General features: G+C 46.9%; 1 protein-coding gene across 1 annotated transcript in view; it reads right to left on the reverse strand.

The window, feature by feature from the left end:
- GALM (galactose mutarotase) overlaps nucleotides 1–5,467 on the reverse strand; it is a 143,486-nt gene extending 138,019 nt beyond the window's left edge. Inside the window, exon 1 of the mRNA XM_040350779.1 lies at nucleotides 5,404–5,467. The gene's annotated coding sequence lies outside the window, so the exon portion shown is untranslated. The remainder of the gene's footprint in view (nucleotides 1–5,403) is intronic.
- Nucleotides 5,468–7,398: the final 1,931 nt, after the last annotated feature.

A 7,398-nucleotide genomic window follows, 5' to 3' on the forward strand; every position in this document is an offset into this window, starting at 1 on the left:
ATTTTCTATCAATTGATTACACACATTTGGTATTTGTATATAGGTCTATTAAATTATACACTTTGTTTTGACACTGCACTTTACACTTAACACCACATTTACCACATCCCACCAATCCAGGGATTTGTTTCAGTGCTGCAGTCTTTTACTATATTGGCCAAGAGCACCCTTTTTAATTGTACAATTACATAGTTCTTAGTAGATCTAAAGGAGATTGTTCAATCAGATTGTATAGTGTATGGCCAGCTTAACAGAGTGCCTAATAAGATAAGCCATATATATGTACCGTATTTGGCTTCCTGATGTGATGTGCAGAGGTTGACAATATGCTAAGTGTAACAGGGTGCTTGATGCAAAGTGCTTATGGTAAAAGATGCCTTCTGCAAAGTGCGGAGTTCAACAGGGTGTGTGCTGCAGATTATAGTGGGGGTTCTTCCTGTAAAGTGCTTAGTGTAATGGGGTGCATGCTGGAAAGTGCTTAGTGTAATGAGGGGCCTTCTGTAAAGTGCTTAATGTAATGATGTGCATGCAGCAAACTGCAGGGTGTATTGGAGTGCATGCTCTGAAGTGCTTAGTGCAGTGTTTCTCAGCTCCAGTCCTCAGTTGCCCCACCAAGTCATGTTTTCTGAATTATCTTCAGATGAAACGGCTGTGGTAATTACTAAGGCTGTGAAACTGATCAAATCACCCGTGCAAAATAATGGAAATCCTGAAAACATGACCCGTTGGGGCAGGGGCGTACCTAGAGCATTTGGCACCCGGGGCGGATCCAATATCTGGCACCCCCCCCCCACGTTAAAATGTAAAAACACCCCACTGTGCCCCTGCATACCTCTGCATCCTTCAATATCTTTTTGTTACTACTGTGTACCCCTCTCCACAACTGCACCTCTGGACCACTTTACATTGCACAGCACCCTGCATCACTGGACCCCTTTACATTAAACAGCCCCCTGCATCACTGGACCCCTTTACATTACACAGCCCCCTGCATCACTGGACCCCTTTACATTACACAGCCCCCTGCATCACTGGACCCCTTTAAAATTACACAGTACCCTGCATCACTGGACCCCTTTAAAATTACACAGTACCCTGCATCACTGGACCCCTTTACATCTCACAGCCCCCTTCACCTCTGGACCCTTTTACATTACACAGCACCCTGCACCTCTGGACCCTTTTACATTACACAGCACCCTGCACCTCTGGACCTCTTTACATTACACAGTACCCTGCATCACTGCACCCCTTTACATTACACAGCACCCTGCATCACTGGACCCCTTTACATCTCATAGCCCCCTGCACCTCTGGACCCTTTTACATTACACAGCCCCCTGCACCACTGGACCCCTTTACATCACATAGCCCCCTGCACCTCTGGACCCCTTTACATTACACAGCACCCTGCATCACTGGACCCCTTTACATTACACAGCACTCTGCACCTCTGGACCCCTTTACATTACACAGCACCCTGCACCCCTTTACATTACACAGCACCCTGCATCACTGGACCCCTTTACATTACACAGCACCCTAAACCTCTGGACCTCTTTACTTTAGACACAGCCCCCTGCATCACTGGACCCCTTTAAAATTACACAGTACCCTGCATCACTGGACCCCTTTAAAATTACACAGCACCCTGCATCACTGAACCCCTTTACATCTCACAGCCCCCTTCACCTCTGGACCCTTTTACATTACACAGCACCCTGCACCTCTGGGCCCCTTTACATTACACAGCACCCTGCACCTCTTTACATTACACAGCCCCTGCACCACTGGACCCCTTTACATCACATAGCCCCCTGCACCTCTGGACCCCTTTACATTACACAGCATCTCTGGACCCTTTTACATTGCACAGCACCCTGCATCACTGCACCCCTTTTACATTACACAGCCGCCTGCACCTCTGCACCCTTTTACATCACATAGCCCCCTGCACCTCTGGACCCTTTTACACTACACAGCCCACTGCACCCCTTTACATTACACAGCACCCTGCATCACTGCACCCCTTTTACATTACACAGCCACCTGCACCTCTGGACCCCTGCATGTTACACAGACCCCCCTTCAGTGCAGACACCCCCTCAGTGCAGACACCCCCCCCCCCCTTAGTGCAACCCCCCCTCAGTGCAAATCCCCCCTCAGTGCAAACCACCTCGGTGCAACCCCCCAGTGCAAACACCCCCAGTGCAAACACCCCCCCTTAGTACAACCCCCCCCTCAGTGCAAACCCCCCTTAGTGAAAACCCCCTCAGTGCAAACACTCCCTTAGTACATCCCCCCCACCCCTTCAGTGAAATCCCCCCAGGTGCAAACACCCCCCTCCCCATTCAGTACCTCAGATCATCGCAGGCAGCGCCACGGCACATGGACAGAAGGTCCCCTCGGCCCCTCCCCCTCTGTACACACAAACAGAGAGGAGGGGGCTGTGCCTGTGTGCCGACTGCCGACCACCGCTAACAGCCCGTGGCTGTGAATGGAGGGGATGGACAGTGCTGTGGTGTCACCTCGCAACCCCCCCTCCTCTTGTACCGCGGCGCTCATCGCTGCAGTCGCGGGAGGGAGACAGCCCCCCCCCCCCCACATGTCAGCTAAAAAAAATATTATTTTTTTTAATCGGGATGGTGTCACCCCTCTAGCGGGTGTCAAACGGGGCGGACCGCACCCCCCTAGCAACGCCTCTGCGTTGGGGCACCTTGAGGACTGAAGTTGAAAAACACTGGCTTAGCGTAATGGGATGCATGCTGCAAAGTGCAGAGTTTAACAGGATGTATGGTGCGTAGTCTAATGGGGTGCAGGCTGCAAAGTGCAGAGTTTAACAGGATGTATGGTGTGTAGTGTAATGGGATGCATGCAACAAAGTGTAACAGGATGTATGCTGCAAAGTGCTTAGTATAATGGAGTGCATGCTACAAGGTGCTGAGTGTGACGAAAACAGGTGCCACTGCCCCCATCTTTAACTGGCCATTGCAGTAAGCAGCATTGGAGGGGGTGGGGGGGGGGGCATAAGGTTAAAACAAGGCCAAGGATAAATACAAAGGGAAAAAGACTAAACTTACTTACAGACCAGCTTGCAGACAACCAAATCAACCTGTCTAACAATATGCGTTAAAAGCAGGGGTTCAGTCTGCACGCATTTGCAAATGCATACGTAAGCCATTGAGCCTCGCCCCCACACCCTGGTATCTGTGGTCCCTAACACTAACTTAGAAGTGTCTCCACAGTGGAAGCACATGCATTATGATGGATGGATAAGGGCAGGTGAAGATAGATGAGGGCTGAGGGTAACGAGGTATGCTGTGAACCAGTGTTGCCAACCGTCAGTATTTTTACTGGCAGCCAGTAAAAGTAAAGGGTTGCCAGTAAAAAATATGGCTGTGAGACCATCCGAGTCTCCGCTACAGTGTGATCAGGCGGACACGGTGCCTGAGCATGTCGTGTGAAGTCATGGTGCGAAGGAGCCAAGAAGAGCAGCCAGAGCCTCATGTACGGGTCTGCGGTATGGGAGCAAGGCAGGCTGGGACCCGGACCGTCAGTGCTGTTTGGACTGGAGGGACCACCTGGCTTGGAGAGAGACTGTCACTGTGACTCAGGAGGGGGCATGTTGTGTCAGTGAGGTCTCATCGTCATCTGTGCTGCTGTCAGTGTCACTGTGAGAGTCAATTGTCATTCTAGTTTCTTGCCCTCCTGTCTCCTGTCCCTGAGCTACTTACTTACTATAATCAAAAATAAAATAAGAAATTTGTTTTTTGCCTTATTATCTACCCAAAAGTGGAACTTCCGCTTTAAGCACTCCTCACCCCCTTACATGCCAAAACATTTTTTTGGGGGGTGGGACTTCCTGTCCCACTTCCTCCTTCCGCCCAGGGACCGCCTCGGCGACTTCTCTTCTCGCCTTAGGCGGCCCCTCCTTTTATGCAAACTCTAGGGACACGTGACAGGTCCCAGGAGATCGTCTGTCCATTCATAGAGCGCAGTGTGACTCGCGCATGCGCAGTGAGTGCCCGGCCGTGAAGCTGAAAGCTGTCACGGCCAGGTGCCCACACTAGGACTAGAGGCGCTGGCTGGAGAGGGGGGGGGGCGGAGCTCTGGGCAGGTAAGTGTCTGTTTATTAAAAGTCAGCAGCTACACTTTTTGTAGCTGCTGACTTTTAATAAACACTGGAACTCTCCTTTAAATAATTTTTCTAATTTCATATTGTATTTGTTTGTAGCCTAAATACTCTAATTTGCACTTGAAACTGTAATTTTGTAACTTTTGGAAATGCCAGTAAAAACTTGGCTGTGCCAGTAAATTTGGGGTTTTGTGTCAGTAAATCTCAATCTAGTAGGTTGGCAACACTGCTGTGCACTGCTATTGTGTGCTTAGCGTATACCGTAAGTGCATGCTGCAGAGTGTTAAATGTAAGAGTGTACTCTGCTGTGTGCTGAATAAGGATGAGCTCCGGCGTGTTCGCATAGAACACGTGCAGAGCCCGCTAGGAAGTCGGCAACTGCGCTGCGCTAATCACAGCCAGGCAGACATTTCCCGATCTCTGCAGCCGAGCATCAGACAATGTCTGCCTGGCTGTGATTAGCGCAGCGCGGGTGCCAACTTCCTGGCGGGCTCTGCACGTGTTCTATGCGAACACGCCGGAGCTCATCCTTAGTGCTGAATATGGTATTTGCTGATGGGGTGCATTGTGCTAGTCACATGATATGGAATGCTCAGTGTAATTGGGAAGTTTGCTGTAGTGTATTGAGTGTAATAGGTTGAATGCGTCAGAGTTCTGGGAGTAACAAGGTGTTTGATATGGAGTGCACTGTTTATGTATTTTTTATATATACACATACATACACAGTGGTCTAATGGGGTATATAATGATGCTGCTAATGATACATTTTGTGGTGAGCTTGTGTTTGTGGGGTACATTATGGGGAGTGTTGAGTGTATTTGGGTACAAGGAGATATTTTCCAGCAAAGCCTCACTGCTTAGCTGGAGATTGTCACTCTTCTAAATGCAGCTGCTTGTTAATGGCAGCTTTTATTTTTCAGGAAATTGTATTCTATATAAAAAACTAATCAGTAGGTAAAAGTATGTGACTACTAAGCACATTCATTCAGCAAGTCCTTGTCTGCAAAATAATACTGATGCATTTTTATTGAACATTACAGTTTAGCAATATTCAATTGTGTCCGAAAAACATATGAAAGTGATCCAGGAACTGAATGTCATGCAAAGGAACTACACAGACAGGCTATTCATTCTGCTAAAGATTACATAATGGAACCTTTGTACCAATTCCTGGGAAAATCGCATTTAATGTCCTATTTCTATTAACTCTAAATAAAAATCACAACATCTGCACCATTATAAACTGAGAGAAACAGGAAATACTGAACCTGAAAACATTCAAGCTGCTCTTTGTTGGTTCTTCCTCAATGAACCTCTGTGGCTGCTGACACAAAACACACCCCCTATGAGTATTCAAAGACAAAACTTTATTCACCAGAAACAGTTGCATCAGGGACAGCAGGCCAGATTGGAAGGCATGTAGAAAAATAGCATTTAATTCACACCTCTCTCAGTTAAAGATTCAATTTTGGAAAATATACAAATGTATCGTTTAACCACTTGAGACTGAGCTACTTTAACTGACAATTTCCCAGTCATGCAAAACTGTACGCAAATGGAATTTATATAATTTGTTATAGAGCTTTTGGTGGTATTTGATCAGTACTGTGTTTTGTATTTTTTATTATAGAAACGGGGAAAAAAAAATATTGTTTACTTACTGCTAAGAAACATCCATTAAAATATTTAAAAAATGTATTCTGCTACATGCCTTTGGTAAAAAAAAGAAAAAAATCGAATAAGTGTATATTATTTGGTTTTGGTGAAAGTTAGAGGATCTACAAACATTGCAAACCCCATTGAAGGGGTCATTGAGAACAGTAATGGGAGGGACTCACAATAGTAATGGGGGGATTGAGTACAGTAATGCGGGGGTTAGAACATTCATGGGGAGCCGAAGACAGTAATTTGGGGGAGCTGAGGACAGTAATATGGGGCATAGGAAGGAGGGATTGTGATGTGAAGGGGGGGGGACTGAGGAAGCTGATATAAGAATGGGATTCTGATATAAGGCTTAATTCAGATATGTGCGTGCATGTCGCTGGTAGGGCAGCCCATTCATTTTAATGTGCATGCGATTTTGCGCATGTTTAATGTGCAAGCTACAGAGATGTGAACCTAGCCTAAGAATGTTATGTTTGAGGGTATGCATGGCAGACTGACTTTTTTTAATCTAAAAATGTTTTCCAGAGTTTGAGCTGGGACATATTAAATGCTTTCCTTTATGTAATTAAAAATAGGATTTTTGCACTCACCGTAAAATCCTTTTCTCTGAAGTCCATTGACGGACACAGCACTTTAATTCTTGACCTTAGGGTTATATATCGCCACCTTCAGGAGAGGACTAGGCGGAACCAGGGGTCAAGTCCTGGGAAAAAAGTGTGGGAACTCCCACCCAAGATCCACTCCCCCACCAAAAAAAAAAAAATGATACGCTCATATGCATAATTGCTAAACCGCATGTTTTTCTTTAAGCAAGTTCTTTCTTAATTCCGCGATAACTCGCGGCAGACCTCCGCAATGTCTTCTGGGAACAATGACAAAAGCTCCCAGGAGACATTACGGCATCGAGGAAGTGACGGAATACCCGCACACTACCCTATGAATCCATATACAGGAAGCAGCCAGAAACATAAAGGATTACTAAGGTTCGCCTGCCCCTGACAGTGACTCGAGCTGGGCATCGCCGCTTAGTGAAGGATTGGCTCGGGTGGCTTGGCTGCTCTAGTCCTGCAAAGGGAACTGCGTTCCTACTGAGAAAAAAGTGCAGGAACTCCGTTCCCACGCGTTCCCGCAGGACTTGAGCCCTGGGCGGAACATGTAAAAACAGCAAAGCAGCTAAAACCCCTCACACTGCATCCAGCAGCTCAGTTCGTCAAAAAGCACAAACAGAAAAAAGGAGGGGTGGGTGCTGTGTCCGTCAATGAACTTCAGAGAAAAGGATTTTACGGTGATTACAAAAATCCTATTTTCTCTTTCGTTCAATGACGGACACAGCACTTTAATTCTTGACCTTAGGGATGTCCCCAAGCAGTGTAAAAAAAAATGAGGGGTGGGACAACAAGAAAAAACTCCACCCAAACACCTAGAGCTCCTCAACGGAGGAGATGCAACCTTAAACAGCCACCTGCAAAACCTTGCGGCAGAAGGAAGCATCTGCAGATGCACTCACATTAACCTTGTCAAATTTAGTAAAAGTGTGAACGGACAACACAGTGAGTCTGACCTCCGAAGCGGAGTCGTAGCCGACAGATACACCCACA

Source organism: Rana temporaria, chromosome 4, assembly GCF_905171775.1.
Source record: "Rana temporaria chromosome 4, aRanTem1.1, whole genome shotgun sequence".
NCBI lineage: Eukaryota > Metazoa > Chordata > Amphibia > Anura > Ranidae > Rana > Rana temporaria.